Raw genomic sequence first — 24723 nt, 5'->3', positions numbered from 1 at the left:
CTGAAAGGTAAGAGAAAGGCTAAAATATTTCAGCTGTCAAACGAAAAAGAGTAATTTATTAATACATCATGCACTGTCCATCATCTGCAGTAGTGTTTATGCTGCAAACTGACATCAGCGTATGCAGAGGTGCACCATTGCAGTTAAAAAAAAAAAAATCAGCAAACACTTCTGTATGAACGAAAAGCCATTTCAGGTACAAAGCAGGTTTTTTATTCCACCGAGTGCATGAAAGCCCTTATAAGTAAGGCTGAAGGGTGAAGTCTTTGAATACAGCTCAAGATAATGGCAGTATGACAGTGTAATCAGCAGGAGAATGTGACCATCACCAGATGCCTATTCACAACCCCAAGTCCCAAATAGGATAGGTGGTGGTCTAAGGTGATGTTCAGAATGCAAGCAAATCGGATTTGTTTCTCAAATTTCTCTTGAGATGACTGGCCGCACTAATTTCCCACTTTTCTCAGTAATTTCCCTCTTTTCACCTACGTTCGTCTGGAATTCAACAACAAGAGGTTCAGCGGCCATGGCTTCCAAAATAAAGGATACTGTGTGTAGCTGCTTCTATGCTTTGTAATATCAGGTTTGATTACAGGATGTTTCCAATACAAACTCATTATAAAGAAAAAAAAATATAAAAAAAAATTCTTTGATTTATCATTAGTGGAGAAGTAATCTGAATAGCAGTGCAAGATTTTTCTAGAGTCAAAACTAACTAGGCTGCCATGTAAAATTTGTTTATGTGTTATTACTTTTTCTGCACCTTCACAATGAGTGAAATAGAGTTTATAAGGGCTGTACAGAAGACCTGCTACTATGCCCCAGATTTGTTGTTTGTTTGTTTTCTGTAGATATCATTTAGAGGTTTATGTTTGAAGGAGCCTTGTGCATCCTTGTATTTTCAATCGAAAGAAACGTTGTATATAACATGGACGACTACTGGCTGCACCTTTTCCAGATTAATTGATTAATGTAAGCCATAATAAGCCGATGAATCTATTATTGAAGTCATCATTAGTTGCAACCCTAGTACAGAGTAAAGTAGGGAAGCAATCAGAGAACTTCTCTGTATAGAGAAGTAAACAGAGAATTTCTCTTCATGGATTACAGAAGAGATGCACAAAAGCGCATTCAAATGTCCAGGGACTACATTTCATTTAATACGAGTTTACATGTTTAGTACACTAACTGTTCAAAGTACAGTCCATCTCAATGAGTACATTTGTTCAAACCATGAGTACAATAAGGAAAAAACTGATTTTCTGATCAATGTTAGCAGAGATGATGAGCATCTTCAAACATGGGCAGGAACGGTGACCTTCATATTGACACTGTCCACCTGTTGAAAGAACAAAATATCTTTACTTTCACCTTCCTGTACTCTCTGTGCTTCTACTAAACTACTTCCTGTTCTATTGTGGTAGATTTGTATCGCTAGATGACAGACAAACCTCTGAACCCACTTTGGTTGAATAAATACACTTACAAGTTTGCTGTTAGTTTTACATTAGCTTAAGATTGCTCACTGTGCTATAGATGAGAATCAGAGTACAGTGCACCCCTGAACAACTGGAGGAAAACAGGCTGTAAAAAAGGTTCTTTATTGCTTATCCTTTTCATCTTTCATTCAAAATATTAACAAAAATCTAACCATTATTTGAAGTACAACATTTGAAAAAAAGGCAAGGCAAGTTTATTTATATAGCATCTTTATATTTATATAGCACCTTTATGGAACATTTATAGCACTGTGGTCATTCAAAGTGTAATTTAAAAAGTAACAAAGTGAAGGAGAATGAAAATTAACAGATTTTAAAAGAGAAGAAATTAATCATTAACTTGAAAATCAACTTAACACTTAAAATAAAGTGTTGTTAGATTGCAGTAGAGCTAACAGTGTTTTAAACTGAGCTGAAAGCTGCTTAGACAGGAGCGTTCTGCAAGGCTCATATTTGTACAGCATATCAGATAAACGTGCTGGTTCTACACGATTAAGTGATTAATAGACCAGTAATAGTATCTTACAGTCTACTCTGTAACTACTATTAGCCATTGTAAGGATTTAAAGTGGGGGTGATGTGTTTTCTTTTACTCCTGGTGAGACACTGGCAGCTGCATTTTGAATAATCTGAAGTTGTTTGATTGTCTTTTTGGGAAGTCCAGTTAAGAGACCATTACAGTAATTAATCCTGCTAGAAATAAAAATGAGTTCTCCGGGTCTGCTTTAGTCATAAACTCCTGTTGAAAAAGTGATAAAATGCTGAGTCAGTAACTGTTTTGACATGACTTCTAAAATTGAGACCAGAGTCCATTAGTACACCAAGGTTATGTACTAGTTCTTTAGATTTTAGGGGTGTCGAATCCAGATAGGGAGCTAATCTGTGCCTCTTATTGCTATTCCTGAATAAAATAATCCCTGTTTTATCTTTATTCAATTGCAGAAAGTTTTGTCCCATTCAGTTAGTGATGGGCTCAAGGCACTTACAAAGTGAGTCAAGGGGACCATAGTTATTTTGGGAGAGGCACATGTAAATCTGAGTACCATCTGCATAGCTGTAATAAGATATCCCATAGTGTTGCAGCAGGACGCATGTGTGTTATCAGTCCAAGAACTGAACCCTGGGGGACACCACAGATCACGGGCACTCTCTCAGAAACACTATTTTCTATTTCATCAAAGTAGGTCCTTCTTTGTAGGTATGGACTAAACCATTATATGGTCATTTTATGGTGACAAAGTCAGCACTAACATCGAGCAGTAGTAGAATAGATATTTTTCCAGAGTCTGTATTTAAGCAAATGTCATTAACAACCTTAATTAGAGCAGTCTCAGTACTATGATTAGGCTATAATCTGACTGAAAGTTTTCTAGACAGCTAATTAAGGACAGAACGTCAGTAATATGTTTACTGATGTGTTAATGTGTTTGGAAAAACTGCTGATATGAGTAAAGTGTTTACTATCTGAAGTATGTCCGCTGTTTAAGTGAAACAGTTGGCTGGTAATATGTCAAGACAACAAGTGGATGATTTGAGAAAACTCACTCTATCAATTAAAATTTCTTTATTAATAGCACTACACTGGGATATTTTAATCATGATATCTTAATGTGTTGATAGAGAAAACATGGGCTCAACAGTGGATATAAATCTATTAATGGCTTGTCTGATATAATAGATTTTAGTGTTAAAGTATGCAAACTCATTACATCTCTCAGTTGATACTAGTTCAGGGGCCATAGTAGGTAACATAGTTTGTCAGCCATGGCGAAGACTGTTCTGCTGTTGTTAATATTATTGTTGATAATGCTGGAGAAGAAGGATTGTCTAGCTTTGCACATTACTGTGATGTAATAACACACCCTATCTTTGAAGATTTCTTTGTGGATCTGAAGCTTGGTTTTGTGCCAACTGTGTTAAACTGTACTAAATTCTCTCTTTTGGAGTTTAACAGTAGAATTCCTCCACGGCATTTTCTGTTGGCATGGCATGATTTTAACTTTAACTGGTGCAACTGACAATTTTTCAGTTAAGGCTATCCAGTAAAGAATTAGCAGAACAGATTGATTGCATGGTGCATTTTGCTCATGAAAAGTGTAGCTACGCTGTCATTTATAAACCTTTTCTTAAAGCAAACACCTCTGGTCTTAATGTCTAGTGATGTCCACATTTCAAAGAAAACACAGTAATGGGCTCCCAAGTGGCACAGCTGTCTAAGCTTTGGCCCTATCATCAGCAGATCCTACAGCTGTCCATGGTTGGGAGTTTGAGAGAGCACAATTGACCTCACTCTCTGGGTGGGTAGGATGGCCAACCTTCTCCCCCATCACTCAGCATGACGCTAGCCAGCACAGGTGTCTCTTAGCTGATGTAACAGAATTGGAGATTAGCGTTCTTCTCCAAGCACGTTCAGCTGTCCCGTGACGTTGCACTAGTGACAGTTCAAAAAGATGTGGGGGGGTGGCTTCACATGACTCAGAGAAAGCATTAGCTTGCCTCTGCCTTTCTAGCACTGGTGGGAGCGTGTGATTAGGGGAATGAAATTAAATATGACTAATTTGGGTAGAAAATTGGCATAAAACAGGAATGATCTGAAAAACAACATCCTTAACAGTGGCTGATATGTTGGTAACCTTTGAAATAGCCATAATAGTGTGTGGTCCCAGTTACATGCTGAGTCCAATATGGCACAGAGTTCCTTGGCATAACTGTCATTGGGACTGTCAATATGTATGTTAAAATCACTAGCAACAACAAAACGATCAAAATCAGTGGAAATAAAACATAACATCTGAAATATACTGAAGCATATTTCCATTCACCATTTAACTTTTAAAATGGTGATTAAGAGCAATTAAATGGTCAGCTTTTGCCTTTTCACTGGGGTACAAATAGGAGGTGACACACATGCCAAATTCACTACGACAAAGACCAGAGAAAAGAGCAATAAAATGCAATGAACAAATCAGGAAATTTTAAATAGCCAAACAGCTGAAATTGCCCATTCCACTATCAGGGCAATGATTATGAAATTTAAATTAACTGGCCAAAAAATCTCAAAGGATAACAGCTGGGGAATTGTAGACATTAGTTAGGTCTTGGGGTCAAAATGTCTCCCAAACTACACTCAGACGCCACATGCATGACTACAAGTAGTTTAGGAGGGTTGCCAGAAGAAAGCCTCTGCTGTCAAGGACTAATGGTGGTATAGTGGTGGATTTGTGATGATGTGGGGCAGTTTTTCTTCCAAAGGCCCTGGACAACTTGTTCAGATAGATGGTATCATGGACTCCATAAAGTACCAGCAAACCAAAACCTGACCACTTCAGCCAGGAAGCTTAAACTGGGTTGTGGCTTGATCTTTTAGCAGGACAGTGATCCAAAGCACACTTCAAAATGAACACAAAAAAATGGTTTACTGACCACAAAACCAAGGTTTTACTACAGTGATCTCAGTCCCCTGACCTAAACCCCATAGAAAACCAGGAAATTAACTGAAGAGTACAGTGCATAAGTATGGACCTCAGAATCTGAAGAATCTGAAGAGATTTCTTATGCAGGAATGGTTGCAGATCCTTTGTCATGTGTTCTCCAGTCTCATTAAGCATTATAGGAGAAGACTCAAGGCTTTTATCTTTGCAGGTGGAGGCTGACAAATAATTAAATGTAAGGGTGCCATTGATTGTGGCACAAGTAAATATGAGAAAACCAATATACTTCAAATAAAGGTTAGATTTGTGTTTTTCAATGAAAGATCAAAAAGATAAGCACTAAACAATGTTTTTTTTTATGATCCATTCTGCTCATGTTTACCAGGGGTGCCAATATTTGTGGAGGGCACTGTAACTGATTTGTGTGGAAATACAAGGACAACGTTGGCTAATTTTAGTGAAAATCATCAAAACACACATTCTATTATTCTATCACTGCAGTCTGACAACGAGCTAATTCTACATACAGCAATTGTGCCCTACTTTAAATAAATAATGAGTTACAGTTACGGTAATGACTTACTTCAATGATACTGAAGGTGTTCATGAACACATCTCCAGTGATGTTAAGCACAGAAACTTCCTCCAGAGGTATGCAATGCTTGACCGTACAATAATCGTGCCCATTCACCATTATCTAAAGAGAAAATAAAAGTTAACCTTTTGTATAAACTTTTACTTATTTTTCTTGTTGATCAACTTATTTCTCTTCTTCAAACATTGTACCTCGTAGCCGTCTGGATTACTAGCTATGATTATATCAAAGGCTCCTCCTCCACTAAACGGACTTGGGGTCTCTTTTGGTTTCTCCCACTTCCCTTTTCTGAAGCTGTCACAGACCACAGTGCGTTGCTGGGGGTTGAAGCAGAATGGAACATCATCACCATCGCTTGGCCCAGTTTTCAGATTTATGGCGAACCTGCAAACAACCAAAAAGAAAATCTTAACGAAAAAAAAGAATAAAGAAAATCTTGGTTTTTTTACATTTTTCTGTAAATGGCTGTGAAAAAGTGCAACGTCACAATTTCAAAAATTCAAGAAATTCGGGACACTGCACAAAATAAAACAATGCAATGATGCACAAATCATTTAAACCCTACATTTAATTAACAGTAGTACAAAGACAACAAATGTTGAAACTGAGAAATTTTATTGTTTTTTAAAAAGTATATGCCTATTTTGAATTTCATGCCAGCAACACATTTCAACGAAGTTGGGACAGAGGCATGTTTACCACTGTGTTACATCACCTCTTCTTTTAACAACACTCTGTAAGCGTTTGAGAACTGAGAAGAGCAACTGCTGTAGATATGAGCAGAGCCCAACCAATAAACCGTTGTGCCGATATTATCAGTCGATATGAGCTAGTTGCAGATAAATTGGTTTTGGCATTCATAATGGCCGATGTATGACAATAAAAAAGAAACAGAAGACAGATCCTTCAACCATGTTATGAGTGTTGTTGTGTAGTTTGTCCATCAGAGGGCGCTCTGCATGTACGTTCCAGTATAGTTGAGTAACATGCCATGTTTAAGTGCTCTGCATGCAATTTGGTTAATCATTAAAATCTTTAAACAATAATATGACTGATGTGTATTTGTGTTCATAACACTACAGTGTGAAATCTCAAAGTTGTAAGTTTATTTTTAAACTGCATTAAGTAAGGACTCTTAAACAACTACACATAACAAATGTTAGGGGAAATCTTTGTTATATTTCTGAAGAAGAAGAAGAAAAAAAAAAGAATATTGGCCGATATATCAAATTTTTAAATCCACAAATATTGAAATTGGTATCTGTCTTAAAAATTCCTGTATCTGTTAGGCTCTAGTTATGAGAGTGAAATGTTTTCTTACTCTTGCGTGATATAGGATTTCTTCTGCTTTGTCATATTTTTCGTTTCATAATGTGCCAAATGGTTTCAATAGGTAACAGGTCTGAACTGCAGGCAGGCCAGTTTAGCACCCAGACTCTTTTAGTGCAGAGCCATTCTGTTGTAATATGTACAGAATATGGTTTGACATTGTCTTACTGAAATAAGCAGGGTCTTCCCTGAGAAACACTTTATCTGGGTGGCAGCATGTGTTGTTTCAAAAATTGTAAATATATATCGATCAGCATTAATGGTGCCTTTACAGATGTGCAAGTCAACCATGCCATGTGCACTAATAGACCCCCATACTATCACGCATGCTGGATTTTGAATTGTGTGCTGATAACAAGCCGGATTGTCCCTCATCTCTTTAGCTCAGATTATGCAGCGTCCATTGTTTCCGGAAAGAATTTTACATTTTGATTTGTCGACTGCAGGACACTGCCACTTCGCCTCAGTCCATCTTAAATGAGCTTGGGCCCAGAGAAGGTGGCAGCACTTCTGAATCCTGTTTATAGTTGGTTGCTTCTTTGTATGGTAGAGTTTTAACTTGCATTTGTGGATGCAGCAATGAACTGTGTTTACAGACAGTGGTTTTTGGAAGTGTTCCTGAGCCAGATATTTCCACTACAGAATGAATGGTGTTACATCAATGTCAAAACTAGAAGGCGCAAAAACACAAGGTGAAAAATATAAACCTGCAAGTTTGAACAATTGGTGGATGTAAATATGCCTCATGCGAGTACAAATAATAATAATAATATAATAATAATAATAATAATAATAATAGCAATAATAACAATAATAATAATTGTTATTTATATAGCACTTTTCATGCCGGTGGCAGCTCAAAGTGCTTTACAGACAGGTGGTACAAAAAACAGTTATACAAGACAGTTATAAGCATTAATTTAGAATCGTAAGAAAATGACAGATCAAATTAAAAAGATAAATACAACAAGATGTAGAGTTTTAATTAAATGCTAAGTTAAAGAGCTACATTTTTAGATGCTTCTTAAAAGTGTGAACTGAGCTTGACTGTCTAATAAAAGGTTCCACAGTTTAGAAGCATAATAATCATCACCATTGCATATAAAACTCCATAGACACATGTAGGTTCACTGGTGGTTTTTGGAGAGTAAATAAGTAAATAAAAAGACAGTGTTTGTACTGTAGAGAGCATGACTCCTGGTTCCTATCACCACCACTGTACAAAAATAAGTTTTTCTCTAACAGTCACATCAAACAAGTATGAATGATTTTGTTTACATCTCAAACATTTATTCATATAGAATTTGTGGACTTCCCCTTTATGGCAGATTAACTTGCAGCTATGGTGTCAACAGACATTCAGATGTAGAATCATCTTGTAGAAAAGATACTGTGTTATCTCTCACCTAGATGACTCAAGCCAAACTGCTATGGCTGTAGTGTAGCTAGCTTGATACTTCATGAGACAAATCAACTATACACTAAAGCCAATGTGGCGGCATATATTACATCAATGTCAGGTTCATTTCTTATTTCTGAAAAATTATCCTTTTACACAATTTAAATGCCAATATTTAGTTGCTAATTCCACTTAATGTTAACTATTAGCTAAACTTTACACTACATAAACGTTACACTTTATACAGACGAAGTTACACTTTTGCACCACGTCCCAACTTTTTTGGGAACGTTTCCAAAAAAGTTGGGACGCTGTGCAAAATGTAAACAAAAACAAAATGCAATGAAATAAATGCACATGATTTAAACCTTATATTTTACTGAGAATAGTACAAAGATAGCATATCAAATGTTGAAACAGAGAAATTTTGGGACGGGGTCAACAAAAGGCTGGTACAATAATGCTATAAAAACACCTGGTGGTTAATTGACAAGAGTTCAGTAACATGAGTGGGTCTAAAAAAGCATCCCAGAGAGGCTGAGTCTTTCAGAAGTAAATATGATGAGGGGTTCACTCTGTGAAAGACTGCAAGATCAAATGGTGCAACAATTCAAGAATAATGTTTCTCAACATAAAATAGCAAAGAACTTTTGCTTTTCATCATCTACACTACATAATAACATTAAAAGATTAAGATAATCTGGGGAAACTTTGTATGCAAGAGACAAAGCCAAAAACGAGTATTTGCTGCCCATGATCTTTGGGCCCTCAGACAGCACTGCATTAAAAACAGACCTGATTCTGTAGAGGAAATCACTGCATGGGCTCAGGAACACTTCTGAAAAATACTGTCTGTGAAAACAGTTTGTCGCTGCATCCAAAAATGCAACTGAAACCTCAAAAATGCAAAGAAGAAACCAAATATAAACAGGATCCAGAAACACCGCTGCCACCTTCTCTGGGCCAGAGCTCATTTAAAAAGGATTAAGGTAAAGTGGAAAAGTGTCCTGTGGTCCAACGAATCAACATTTGAAAATTTTTTTGGAAATCATCGACACTGTGTCCTCTGGGCTAAAGACCACTCAGCTTGTTATCAGCACACAGTTCAAAAGCCATATTCATGATGGTATAGGGGTGCATTGGTGCACATGGCATGGGTGATGTGCACATTAATGCTGAATGATATATACATGTTTTGGCAACATATGCGGCCATCTAGATGATGTCTTTTTCAGGGAAGGACTTGCTTATTTCAGCAAGACAATGTCAAACCACATTCTGCATGTATTACAACAGCATTGCTCCATATTAAGAGTCTGGGTGCTAAACTGGCCTGCCTGCAGTCCAGACCTGTCACCACTGAAAACATATGGCGCATTATGAAATGAAAAATATGACAAAGGAAACCCTGAACTGTTGAGCAGCTGAAATTCTATATCAAACAAGAATGGGAAAACATTTCTCTTTCTAAACTACAGAAATTGGTCTCCTCAGTTCCCAAACACTTTCAGAGTGTTGTTAAAAGAAGAGGTGATGAAACACAGTGGAAAACATGCCCCATCCCAACTTTTTTGGAACGTGTTGTTGTCAAATTCAAGATGGGCATTTATTTTTTAAAAAACAATAACATTTCTCAGTTTCAACATTTGATATGTTGTCTTTGTAGTATTTTCCTTTAAAAACATGGTTTACATGATTTGCATATCATTGCATCATAATTTTATTTACACTCTGCACAGCGTCCCAACTTTTTTGGAAATGGGGTTGTAAAATGATATGGTTAAGTTTTGGTTGTGTATATCTTAAACCAGTATCATGAGATCATACCCATTAGAATTTGAAGGAACAACACCTTGGAAGAACAAAATCAGTCCAGCTCTCAATCCTCCAGTGATTGGGCCCACATAGGGTTTAGTCTGTGTAGATCAAAGTGTTGGACATATGGAGAATAATAAATCAACATGAATGAAAAAGCAATGTTGCACTCCAAAAAACATGACTCATTTAACTTATAAAATTAAGTAAACTGGCTGTCTTAAAATTTCAAGTTCATTGAGCATCAAATAATAAGTTATCAGATCGATAATTGTGTGTTACATGCTCTTAACTTATTATTTGAGTTTTAGCAGCCAGGTTACCTACCTTTTTAAGTTGCAAGTATAAATCATTTGTTACAGTGTACTGTTGTAAATTTGGGCACCCTGGCCAAATCACAAATTTTGTTGATTTTTGAAATGAACAGATTTAAAATGCAATCTCTGCAGCAAACTGTTTCAAACAATAGCATTTTCTGCAAGTATTAATGCAAGCCTACTCGATTTTGGAACACAGAGTAAGGCAGTCAGTTTGAAGTGGTGGTGACCATCTCTGGTCCTGGAGCTTCTTCTTCCTGTAGAGTCTAGTTCCAAACACAATCTGTCACACGTGGTCCAGCTAAGTAACTTCTTCTGAAGATCTTGGCTGGCTATATCAGATACATTAGTGTTAAGTGAAAGGAGGGCTAGCATGTTAAATGCAGGTTGAAACTAAACTCTGCAGGAAAACAAATGTCCAGGAGGGGGTTTGGTGACTACTGCTCTAAAGTCTTAAAGACAAATAGACAAATACTATATGTCTGTTAATTCAGCCAACGTTATTACTAGGGGTCTACTGATATGGTTTTTCAGGACCAATACCGATACCGAGTATTATTAATCAAGGACACTGATAACCGACATTTAGGGCCAATATTTGATGTTTGTAGTTTACAAAAATGCAACTCTTACTCACAACTTACATTAAATGAACATTAGAACATTATAGAAATTAAAATGCTTTGAGCTTTAAACAGTATAGGCTGCAAAAACAGTAACAAACATTTTGAAATTATCTTAGATGATAAACATATAAAAAAAATAACCAATAGCTCTCAATGGCATTTAATAGTCAGTGATGTTTGTACAAAAAAAATCTAACTCAAAAACGTTAAATTAAAAAATGATACAAATATATTTATATGAGTATATGAGTAAATGTGAGTCACTGACAGTGTTGCAAGTACACACATCAGGGGTGGAGCTTGACTTTTCAGTATATAGACGCAAAGAAGAAAATTTGGGCAGAGACTAAAACAACTGTATAAAATCTACACTAACCAAATACATTGAACTGTAAATGTAACCAGTAAAACTATCACAGTAAACATCTGAGCAGTCAAGGTCACAACTTTGTACAAAGCAACAACAATGAAAGAACATGAACATTAATTTGTTTTTGTACTTCAACAAAAAATATATTATATGCAATACCAAACAGTAGTTAAACATGTTGGGAATATCAGACGGATTCTGCACTGCATGATTTGATGGAAATGGCCCGTTTAGATAAGCAGAGTAACGGAATCTCTGGAGGTAGCGAGCTGAAGCTGTCTGTATTTCAAAATAGCAAAAACAGGAATGAAAATGACTAGAAATGATGCATAACTTATTATTTATTTACATAAAACAATATGTTATGATTTCACAAATAATTCACTGCCCTCTGCAGGCTTGTCTGTATGGTTAACACCCTGAAGCTCCACTATAGGTGCACACATTCTGAACGTGTTTAGAATAAATAACAATACATACAATAAATGTTTATACAATAATTATATATTAAAATAATAATTAGCCTAACATTTAAGGGTTTAAACTAGAAGTTTTTTTCACACTTTTTGAGTGCCATGTTACTCACAGGGTTGCAGACTGGATATGCTACTTCTGACTGGATGTTTGAATGTTTACGGCGTGAGGTTCCTCGGATTAGTTCCTTAACAAAAGTGGATGTGCTCCAATTCTGGGAAGAACACAAGAATTAATGTTCGTGAATGCATCCTATTCACAATATGTAGAAACTCTTAACACAATTGTTTATCTTCCTGGGAAGTCCTGCACAATGTAAAGAATATATCTGCTTTTAATCATCAGTTATATAATATAAATATATTTATAATATAACAAACCTCAGCATCAAAAACTTTACCAAACCTAAAAATGTGTATCATTACACCCCAGTAAGAGTAACTTACTGGAACAACACCAAAGGTCTTTATGAAGACATCTCCAAGGATCCAAAGTGTAGTCACTTCCTTTACATGTCTTTCAGGTAGGTGGTCGTTCAAGTGCTTCCTCTGACCATTCACATATACCTGTAAAGAAAATAGTTCAAAGTCTTATTTACAATATTATTTGGATTTGGCTGTTTATTATGTTAATCGTCATACTTGATATTCTTCTCCTGTGATGGCAATGAAGATATCAAAGGCTGATCCTTTGGGTAAACAGCACTCTTCAAACATGGAAACAAAGTCAAATTTCATCACAACGTCACCACTGTTCCGGGGCCCAGTCGTAAGACTTATGACAAACCTGAAAGGGATTCAGAGATTTGAAAGAAAAACCTGCTATTATCTCTTAAGAATATCAATCAACATAGCATATTTCATGTGTATTTTGTGTGATCAATATCAGGAAGACTTACTCTTTAGCACATGGATGAACAACTCCTTGGAAGTACAAAGCCATTCCAGGTTTCAGCTCTCCAGAGATCTCACCCTCATAGGGTGTTTTCTGTGATGAAAAGATATTTATGACTTCATGTCAGTGATAATGTTTAGGTAGAGAGATACAGCATGGAGTCTCAATTTCCACTACAACACAGAGCTAAAACCAAGGTCACTAGTGACAAGTTGTGACTAGACAGGAGAATCAGTAGCTAATCAGACTCATGATGTGTAAGACTCAAACTCCTCAATTCACTCAAACTCCTTAGAGCAGAGGTTTTCAAATCCAGACCTTGAATCCAATGTCTGGTCCTGGATTTTGTAATCACCGGTAGGTATGACACTTGGTGGCCAACCAGTTACATCAGCTGTTCCGTTAAGTACCAGTAACTGCAAAATCTAGAACTGGAAACTGGATTAAAAGATTTGAAGACCTCTGCCTTAGACTAAAAGACCAAGTAAACATCAAAATAGTACACATTTCTCAAACTTAGTTTGGGGTTTGCAAACCTTTGACTACCCTGGAAAAAATATTACACATGACCAAACGCACATAATAACACAGCATGGAGTGAAATGACCATAGCGAAATGACCATCAACCATCTGCACTTAGCTGTGTTTTAATTGGAAATATTTTAAAAATCTGACAGCTGTTTCACACCACCATTCTGAACGAAGCAATGTGTCTACATTTTCCCCTTAATGAGGCAGACAGTCCCATATGAGGTAACTGACTGGTCTGCTTCAAGTTTTTTGACAAACCAGCACTCCAAATGTGGACATTTTGTAGTGTAAATAGACAGTCATCTGGTAAACGTTAAAGGTAATTTCCACATACACCGTTTGCAGTGTGGAATGGTACAGAAGGCAAGTGCTACAGACTTACTTTTTCCAAATGGATAAAAAGCCAAATCAGTCAGGCTCTTTAAACATACAGTTTGTAAAACAGTACAATAAATTTGTTTACAATCAGCAGTCTGCTAAACCTACCAGAAAATGTGTATGCAGCTCAGTGTGCATAAATTCATGTAGCCTGTTTCCTATTTTAGGTGTAGGTGATTTTATGGAAAATCAAAAATATGTCTTCAAAAAGAATGAGGACATCCCCCCACCACAAATTATCTTCATCTCCGCTTTATTTTGCATCACTGGTTTACACACCTGAACCTACTAACACATTACATTCACTCAGTCAAGTTAGCTATCATGCCAAAATTGCAAGTCTGATTTGTGTACTAATTTTCTAGCTACACTTAATCTCTAATAAACCATTAATTGATTAACTAAAGCAAGATGCAAAGGAAGATTTATTTAGTCTTAAACATGAGAGTTCAGGACAGTTTTGAGAACAAACGAACAAGAACAGGGCAGGGTGGAGCTTGAGTGGAACAAAGGAGAGCAGAGTGGAGACTGGACAGGGAAAATGTAACCATAACAGTCAACTGGGTGAGTTAATTTTAGTTACTACACACTTAAGCTTCACTGTAAATGATGTTACTTACAATGTCGCTGACTTGATCTGTAACTTCTGTCTGGATGGTTGACAGACTCCACCATGGGGTTCCCAGGCAGGTAATTATTTTATTCCATAGTCCATTATAGAGGGAAGAAGTGGACCCATTCTATAGGGTACAAAATATAATAGGCTATCACATATTTGAAACAATATGCAGTCACTGTCACTATGATAGTTCCTTTCTCAGTTGCTAGGGGGCAGTGTTAATTCCATGTTTGTTGTTGAGATGTAGAGATTTGGTGGGAAGTTGGAGTTTGCTTGACTTATATGTGCTCCTCAAATATGTTCCTTAGACCACTGTTGAGGAATTGTATGTTCTTTGGCTTAACATTTTGTTTTCCACAGGGTTTCTTCTGAACGCATTTCTAGAGATATCTATTATTGTGCTAATATTGGCCATCATGGTTCTTTGAGTCAAGTACTAGCTTTAAGTGGCCTATGATCTTGCACAAACACCTGTGTGTGTGTGTGTGTGTGTGTGTGTGTGTAGTTTGGCTGTTGCTTATGCATTATCCAAATGGTGTGAATCTGTATGTAGGAGAAAGTGATTGCGGGAATATGCATGGTGGACATGTCTCAAATAAATTCTATATATTTACAACTGTATCTGTCTTATTAGAAAGGGCAACCCAAATTTCCATTAACCTCATTCTTTGGTCTAAATAAAGTCAGAGAGTGTTACATATTTTCCACAAATTTTGTCTCAAACATCATCATCATCATCATCTTAAACTGCTTAATCCAGACTAAGGTTGTGGTCGCAGTTGGGAGAGCAGAGAATCATAGATCCCCTGTTCCCCGCAACTTCCTCCAGCTCATTCCGGCGGAACCCGAGCCACTCCCAGGGGTCTTGTCGCAGTAGGCTGTAAACCCCCACCAGGAGGCAATCAGAGGGCATCCTGATCAGGAGTAGTGGCTAGTACTTTGAGGTCCTCCTAGATGACTGAGCTCCTCACCCTACCAAGTACAGTGTAGCCCACCACCCTGCGGAGAAAGCTCATTTCCGCCACTTGTATCTGCACTCTCATTCTTTTGGTCATTACCCAAAGTTCATGACCATAGGTGAGGGCTGGGATGTAGACTGATTGGGAAACAGGGCTTTGCCTTATGCTCCCTTTTCACCACTACAGTCCAGTACAGTGCCCGCATTACTGCTGCTGCCTGTCCTATTATCTTGCGGCTGATCTCACGATCCCTCTTCCCATCACTCATGAACAAAACCCTGGGATACGTAAACTCCTGCACCTGGAGAAGGTCCTCTCTCTTTACCTGGAGTCGGCATGCCATCCTTTTCCAGGCTTTTTATACCCACAATGAGACAAATTTGTGGATAAGTTTGTTTTAATCTACTTGTAATAAGCAGGTATAGATTTTTAAAAATTTAAATACATTAGGTTTATTTGTGTTCAAAGATGTAGTTCAAAGATTGATTCTGAGTATTACTTTGCTTTCTCTGATTCACTCTATAGTGAAAAAAAATACTAATTCCACAAAAAGTAGCCCAAAATATCATGATTGCCAGGAAAGGAATAACTACCAAAGTAATAAAGTCTTCACTGACCCACGACAGGTCCACTGGAACATTGACCTTGCCTTGCAGGGAGAAGAGGACAGAGTTGCTGGCTTCACTCACTCCCACATCACTAACCGCCCGGTAGCGGATCCAGTACTGGTTTGCAAGCTGCAGTCCAGTTAGTGAGAAGGTTTCTTGTGTGTCTGGAGTGTCTGTGAATTCCCAACCTTCAGCACCAGCTCCTGAGTCATTGGGCTCTTTTATTCTGTATTCCACTCTGTACCACACCGTTAGACCAGTTGAGGGTTTCTGGAGCTTTCAGGATCACATTCCTGTCCTGAATGTCAATGCTGGGAGCAGGAGGCTTGGACACAGGCTGAAAGTTGCTGTCCACCATTTTCCCTTTTCTATACAGATAGATGGAGGTGCCAGGAAGGGTGGAGTCTGAGACTGAGGCGATGACAAACCTTGTTTTATTTTTGTCTTTATTGGCCTCAGAAAAACTTTTGAAGAGGAAAAGATTCTCTCTCATCCTCTCAGATATTTCAGGATTTGTGAACCAGGCCTGGATGTCTTGGTCACTTGATTTTGGAACTGCTGACAGCTTTTCAAACTCATTGACTCTGAGGAACTCAGTTATGGCTGACAGATAAGGGTCTTCATATTTCAGAGAGGTGAAGGAGAAGCAAACTACTGTGTCAACATTGGGATAAAAGAATGCTGCTGAACTGGCCTGAAGATGTTACTACTGGGACACTTAGTTCCCTGGTATAGGAAGTCAGCAGATTTAGTTCACTCTGAACATTATCCAGCCATTGCTGCAGTTTGTTAGCCTTAAAGAAGGACCTGTCATGGATGAGCAGGATGTCAGGCAGCGCCTGCTCATTCACCTCTCCACTGCGGATAGCAGGAAGGAGCCTGCACAGGGCTTTCTGGAACAACACTTTGTATTCACCAAATGATTGCTGGAATATTTGCAGCCTTTCTCTCAAATCCTGGAAACTACTTACTGTTCTGTTTTTAACCAAGTCGTTGCATTTTCTCTCTACATCTCCCAGCTCCTCCAATACAGTCTCTACTTTAGATATCAGTGTTGCACCAATTTCTCTTTCCAGCGTAGCTGCTTTTTTGTTCAACAGGGCAAGGGGATAGAGCCAAACCTTCACTGGTACAGCATCATTCTCCGTCTGCCTCAGCAGAGATGGCAGCTTCTTGTATAGCTGCAAGGCTTCCATGTATGTGGTAGGATTCTCCTCAAGCACACAGTCGCCATAAAATGTACAGCTGATATGTTCAGCCATTTCCTTTTCTTTGTCATTCATCTTTAGATCTCCTTCTCCGTCAATGGAAAGTAAAGGGATCTTCTTAACCATTACATTTAAATTTCCCTCGACCTCTTGTTTGTCTTCATTCTCTGAGAATGTTTTATCAAACACCATGAAAACCTGAGCTCCATACAGAACAGCTGTAACAACATGAGTGGCGGTTTTCTCCTCAAACACCTCAGGGTAGGTGATTTTGCCCAGCTGAGTCATAGTAAGTTGTTCGAATCTTGTTGTCTGGCTGTACAGCAGAGTAACCCGGGACTGATGTGCTGAGGTCTTTTGATCGCGCAAGTACTTGGCTGACCCTCCAACCTCCACCAAACCCCCCAGAAAGCTGGCTTTAAGGGAACATTCACATCTAGGAGGCTGGCCTTTTCACTGAGAGAGTCAGAAGCAGAGAATTTCAGATCTGTGTTGGGCTGGTGATGCACATCCAAATCCTGAGTTAATGATGTTTTATTCCACAGAGTAACACCTGAAATTAAAGAGAGACTGGCAATGACTGTTTTATCAGTGACTGTATAACAGTCAAATTATTCTGTAAGACTTTAAAATGAATGTGCACACTCAACACCATGATCTAAAACTTGAATTAACCTTTTGTAGGCCTATATGTCAGATTAGTTTCATACTGAGGACTTGGGCTGCAGTTCTGGGCAGCTTCTGCCTGTAGCTAGAAGGCCAGTTTTTGGCATCAACTTCAAAATAGGCATGTATTTTTCAAAAAACAATCAAATTTCTCAGTTTCAACATGTGATATGTTGTCTTTGTAGTTTTGTGCTTTAATATTATGATTTACATGATTTGTACATCAATGCATTCTATGTTTATTTACATTATGCACAACATCCCAACTTTTTTGGAAATGGGGTTGTAAAAGCAAGAGGTACACACACTGCCAAATCACTGAAAGACTCAGCAGGGAACCCTCATTGCCTTTCAGGCCTTCAAAGAGGGCCTAATGGTTTCTATGAAATAAAAAAGTACATGTCTGTAATTTTTTGTTCATGTGTATTTAACATTAACATCACGCTTACTATATTTAATCTCCGCAAGTACTGTAGGAATACTCATATTTCATTGTTAAATTTTGGTCGGAAACAAACAGGTAAAATTCTTAAGACACAAGAAAATTATCAATCAGAATTTTTTTCTTCCTGTTATTTTAGGTTGATACAGCCAAGCAAGCTCTCCCATTGGTTAGGACATCAGGAGGACAACTGAAGGCCTAAAATGTCAAATTAAACAGTTACCTAATTAGGAACTGACAGTGGAATCAATCAAGACAGCAAATGATGCTGCTAATCCTAGTTATGTTTATACTCACTGTGTTCTAAACTTCCTCAGACCTCTTAATGCTGCTCTCATGTAAATACAACAGATCCGCATTGTATGCTATATAAATATGCAGACAGATATACTTGTATTTCTGTTCTCTCATACTTTAACTTATGTCTAATATTTTATTTCTGCCCAGTCCTACCTACCCACCCACCAACCCACCATCAATGAATGTGTTGAGATTACTTGGATCATAAGAAGCAGAAAAGAGCAGCCAACTTCTAGGACTGAACTTTGCAGGTGTTTACAATAAACGAGCCTCCCAAAAAGAATGGAAGCTACAATAAAGACAAAGAATGGACACACTAAATACAGAAAAACGTAATATGTTTAGCTGTTGAGACTTCTGTAGAATATCTGTTAAATAAAGAATTCTTGCTTTTTTGACTGAAAATTAAATCTTTAAATCGTTTCCACAGTACTGTGTGTGATATTGATGAAAGTCTTACTGAATGAATACAGTAACATTTTTTTTCTGCTATTTTTCAACAGCTTTGTTATGAAAGATATGTAAGAAAACCCTGTTTTATTTTGTGCATCAGCTACTGTGTTGTTATTTTTATTCAACACAGAAACAAAAACCACTGTAATCATACTACGATCCATCAAATTATAGATTACTTGGTAACACTTTACTGTAAGGCACTGTTCATAGGCTTCTCATGACAAGTGACATAACTTTACATAAATGTTTATAAATGCGTATTCCAATAGGCATCATTTGTTTGTTGGATGCTTATTGAAATAAGCGTTTATGAAAATTTATGTAGGATTATGTCACTTGTCATGACAAGCTTATGCAGGTGACATGTAGCCTTATGAACAGTAAGTTTCAGTAAAGTGTTACCGATTATTAATCTATTACCAAACCCCTCTAGCCAAAAACAACTTGTGCATTGGTACTATAGTAAAGAATATTTATGGGTTACTTTATTGTACATTACAATGCAACCACTGAAGGTGCTTATCTTAAAGAAAACCTCAAGTAACTCCTAAACTGTAGGATGTGAAGGATCATCAAAGCTTTACCTGGAATGAAGGAATCACTGCGGCAGTCATACAGCATTCCAGGATACAGGGTTCTTCCCAGGGCAGCCATTTCAATAACTTTGGGCTCCATGACTCAACAAAAATACAGGGAGAAGGAACAGTCATATGAACTTCATTAAGAAATCTTTCCAGATTATATATGAAGATAAACTGTTTCTCAGAACATAATAAATGATACTGAAAAATGGATGAAAAAATAACATTTTGCATTGAACACTTATTTCTAGAATGTTTGCTCATATTGTTTATTGCCAGTTGATGCCAACAGTTCACCACCAGATGGAGACATTTTCCCAAAGTTCGACAGACTTCCAACACACCCAAAACACTGATGCTGCTGATGTTTGGAGCAGGGATTTCTACAGGACTAATGTCAGTGAGACCAGGGCTTTTAATGGGAGTTTCTAGAACTATGCACTGATAGATTCGCCATGTACCTACAGAATCACAGTCAGTCAGTTCTTTACCCATGATAGATACATACATAATGGGATAGATAGACAGATAGCTAGATAGATAGATAGATAGACAGATAGATAGATACTTCACATATGTAGCGGTGATCGTAGTTAATTCTTGAAATAAAACACTGAAAACGAAGCAGACGAATCGGTGACAGTGGAAAAATGTTACTCCAGCTCTTTTATCCAGAGATGCTCCATCTCCAACCTGGGCGGCTACACATCAACACAGCATCAGCTACTCCAGCGAGGATTCACCACCGAACTACCTAACTTTACTGTCCTTGATACATAAAAAAACTGGTGTCTTATTTTCCATAAATTGCTGCGAACGTTGCTAAGACAGGATGGTGGACTTCATCCAGAACTAACCAGCTTGTGAAAACAGAAAGAGCAGAACAAGGACCCCTATTGCTGTGAAGTGCTGAGGGTCTTACCTTCGTGAAGATTTCCAGAAAAGCACAGACCTGTCAGAACATACGACAGTTTTTTTTATTCTTCTCGACAAAATAAAGAGCAGCGTGAAGTAACACTGCCTAACCTCACTCCTCACTCTGCGCATGCTCAGTAGAGTCATCATTTGAGTTACTGCATGCTGGAAAAGCTCTGAATGAGAGGGGCAGTAACTCCAAGTGTGTAAATGGGAGGATGTAAGTCAGAGTGCTCCGTTGTTGGCTGTTGAGAGGTCTGGTGGGTTTTCTGTGACGCTCGGTTCGGTTTTCCTGCTGGCTGGTTGGAGAACGTAGTGATTGGCATTTCGGCTCTTTCAACCCCCAAACGGGTCTTTACAATCTCCCCCAAATTAGTCAAGTTAGCAGTATTCTCTATCATTTTCAATATATCCTTAATCTACCTTACAATGAACTAATAAACCAAAATTGTATGTTTTTTAATAGTAATAAATACCAACTGTTAGTCTGCATTCCCTGTTTGAGCAGTCACTTAAGTAGACTTTTATTGCCACCCAGTGGCCAGCTAATGGTGTTTCACTTTCACTTTCACTTTCACTGGATTTAGCTTATGAGACGATGAGATGCATTTCGGGGTCAGTGGTGGGCTGGAGGCTAGGGTTCGATCCCTTGAGCCCACAGTACATGACTGAAGTGCCCATGAAGCAAGACACCTAACCCCCAACTGCTCCCCGGGTGCTGTGGATAGGGCTGCCCACAGCTCCGGGCAAGTGTGCTCACTGTCCCCTGTGTGTATCTGGTGTTTCACTGCAGGGATGGTTTAGATTGCGGAGCTGAAATTTCTCCTTTGTGGGACTAATAAGGGTCTCTTAATCTAATGTAAATGATGTGAGACTGGCTATTTAAGATTGGTACGGATTTGTTTGGGGTTTAGAAAGTAACACATGTAAAGTAATGAGTGTTGTAAGATTATTTTTTGCTAGAAGTAATAAGTGATTCCATTACAGTTTGAGATAAACAGTAATTTGTAATGAATATTTTTTTGAGTAACTGCCCCACCACTGGTCAGTACGGAGCCCCTGAGGCGACGGTATAAGAATAAAAATTAATCTGAAAGGAGGTTTTGCGATTTGTACACACACACACACACACACACACGCACACACGCACACACACACACACACGCACACACATACACATATATATGCTTAACTTGTGGCCACGTTTTTTTAATTTGTTTCCCACAATTAATAATTTGTTTTCTTTTTTCTTTTAATTGTGCGCATGTTTTCTTTCAATTGTGTGCACATTTTTTATTCATGCCGAACAAAATGAATGTAGTAGATACATGTTGTTTTATTTGTCCTGTGCACAAATAGGCTAATAATTTGTGCACATTACTGCTGTCACAAGACAACACGCTGGCCCAGAGCAAATGCCTGAGCTAGCTAGCTCTGAGCCAACGTACTAACCATGAATTAACAGCTATACAGCTATACAGCTATACCATTATAAAATAACACTTTAAAAGCACAGGCTATACTCAGAGTAGTTAGTCAACGTTAGCTCACAGTCAGATTTTGCTTGATTAGCACATTAGCTCGCAGTTAACACACTGGCTCGGAGCTAGGACATTAGCTTAGGCTAGCGTGTTAGCCCTAACTCTGAGCATTTAAAAAGAATAAATTAACATTAGCCACTGAATGAATTGGCAATTAAGGGTAATGTAACTAAACCTTGAGCTGATAGCCAGTTAATTAACCTAGCTAGTCTGTGCTTTTCAAGTGTTATATGGTATTGTTAACTATTAAAACTTTTGTTTTCCATACTGGAAACCTATCATTTTAAATAATCATTCTCACTAAACTAATATTACACATTGCAAATAATATTAATGTATTTATATATGCTTGTTTAAGCATATTACTTAATGCGCTCTTTCATTTGTCTTCCTTTCAAACCTAGCTGCTGGCGGACCTATTTAAAAATGATGAACTTAGGCAGGAAAATATGATGGGTTTTAATCCTTAAATGGCAAGTGTTGGTTGTTTTCTGCAACTTCAGTAATGGGACACGCTAAACTTGCCCAAAAAGTACTGAGTGTAAATCAACCAAGCACTGATCTGCTGCAGCTTAAATGTGTGGCCCTCTTTCTTCGTCCTCACTGTTGGGCCACAACATTTATACCAGAATTGGCCCTTAAACATAGATACAAGTTAAAACCATACACAGCTGTCCAGCATCTCGCCCAACTCTGGCCCACATGCCTAATATCTGCCCAGAAATCAACCAACACTTGCATATGTAAACTGTCTGCTATCTGGGTGGGCCACTTACGACATGGCAGACTTGGGCCAAAACTAGACTAAGGTGTAAATCAACCAAGCACAGATCTGCAGCAACTTATTTGTGCTGTGGTCCTCTTCCTTCATCCACATTGTTGGGCCACAACATTCAGGCCAGACTTGGTCCTTAAAGGTAGATATGAGTCAAAACTATACACAGCTGTCCAGCTTCTGGCCAAGTTCTGACCACATGCCTAATATTTACCAGAATTAGCCCAGAACTGTCTGCTATCTGGGTAAAGCTAATGAAATAGACCCATAAAGGTAGTTTACATTCTGTTTTTAATTGTAGATTTATTTTGTCTATGTTTTTAACACAGGGCTACTGGAAGAACAAGTGAGGTTGCTTGCAGTGTTGGGGAGGGCAAAACGAGGGACTCAATGTATGGAGTGTTGATGTGTGTGTTTGATGAAGAGTGCAGTGAGTGAGGTGACATCTCTATGTTTTCTTGGATTTGTGAGATTAAGGTCTGTGACAGGTGGTTGAAAGCCAGGGTCAGCAATTTCAGCATCATAGACACACAATCAAACTTATTCCATCTGTTTCTTGCTCCATTGGATTGTGTGTGTGTGTGTGTGTGTGTTTGGTGTGTGTGTGTGGTGTGTGTGTGTGTGTGTGTGGTTCTGGTTTTTAAGAAGTCTGAGGCCAGTGTTCCACTCCTGACTAAAAAAGTTAAGAAGGCCCTGAGAACAAAGATCAATATTGTTCTCGCCAACAGTCAGGGAAACGTGTGACCTGTGGGGGTGACCTGTGGAGGCGCGAAAGAGAATCCCCTGATGTTAGCGGCACACATGTATACAAGACACGCTTTTGTTAATCATAACCCAACCAAAATCGGTAACACTTTCTATGAATGTCGCATTTGTAAGCTTCTATAAACACATTTATAACATGTTATAATGTATTCATAAGGCATTATAAACATGGTTATAAATATTTATGAAAATGAATTACACTGAATTACACTTTATAGCCATGTTTATTATACATTATGAATTGTTTATACAATGCATTATAAATAGTGTTAATAACATGTTATAATGTCAGTGCCAAAGAAAGTCATTCCCAGCTTGGAGACTGCAAAGTAAAGACAAATACCAAGCTAACGGTGGTGTACATTGACTTTCCCACATTGGGTAAAACACTGATGGCAGCCCTAGTTTAAACTCTGACATTTGAAGCCTGTAATGTGCTTTATTATGTATGTTTTACTGTTTCAGTAAATCCTTCAGTAAATACTTCAGCTTGAAGCCTCACTTTTAAAACTGGAGGAGGCTTTAGTACAGTGCTTCACTTTACTTAGATGTACTTAATGTATAATGCATTTTTATAAATATTTATAGCAATGTTTATAATGTCTTATGAATGCATTAAAACATGTTATGAATGTGTTTATAGATGCTTACAAAGGTGACATTCATAGAAAGTGTTACCCCCAAATCTTTAATCATTACACAATGCAAACAAACAAACTTTGTAGAATATAAATACTTCAAAATGTTCTTCCTATACTGCGAGTCGACCATGCGCTGCTTGCAGTTCTTGTACAAGTAACCTTCAAAACCAAGAATTCACTCACAAGATAGGAAATAAAGGTAGATTTGGATAAAACAGATTTCATGTGACTTTATGGAAGTAAAAAGTAAATGCTTGTTTTTTCTTTATGACATTATTGACACAGACCCATAGAGCAATAACAGAACCTGAGCAGACATTAAAGCTGTCAATCAATAGAGATCGAAAACAAATCATGCTTAAACTAGTCTTACAGTTTTGTGCTGGAACTATTACATTACATTATTATTACATTAGTAGAACTATTATGTAGTGAATTTTTAATCAGTCTTTCAGAATCTGTGTTACGAGTGAAAACAGGAAACATGGTCCTCTAGTACAGGACACTGAACGAGGTGATTAGAATAAGACAGAGGTGAAAGTAGTGAGGCTGGATTTGGATAAAACAGTTCTGAAAGAAAATTAATAG

General features: G+C 37.8%; 1 pseudogene; it reads right to left on the bottom strand.

The window, feature by feature from the left end:
• Positions 1 to 1294: 1294 nt before the first annotated feature.
• Positions 1295 to 19736, bottom strand: LOC118801952 (annotated as a pseudogene).
• Between the last annotated feature and the right edge of the window lie 4987 nt (positions 19737 to 24723).

This window comes from Colossoma macropomum, unplaced genomic scaffold (assembly GCF_904425465.1).
Source record: "Colossoma macropomum unplaced genomic scaffold, Colossoma_macropomum, whole genome shotgun sequence".
In the NCBI taxonomy this organism is placed as follows: Eukaryota; Metazoa; Chordata; class Actinopteri; order Characiformes; family Serrasalmidae; genus Colossoma; species Colossoma macropomum.
Note: the sequence above shows the minus strand (reverse complement) of the source record. Positions and strands in the feature narration are given on the sequence as shown.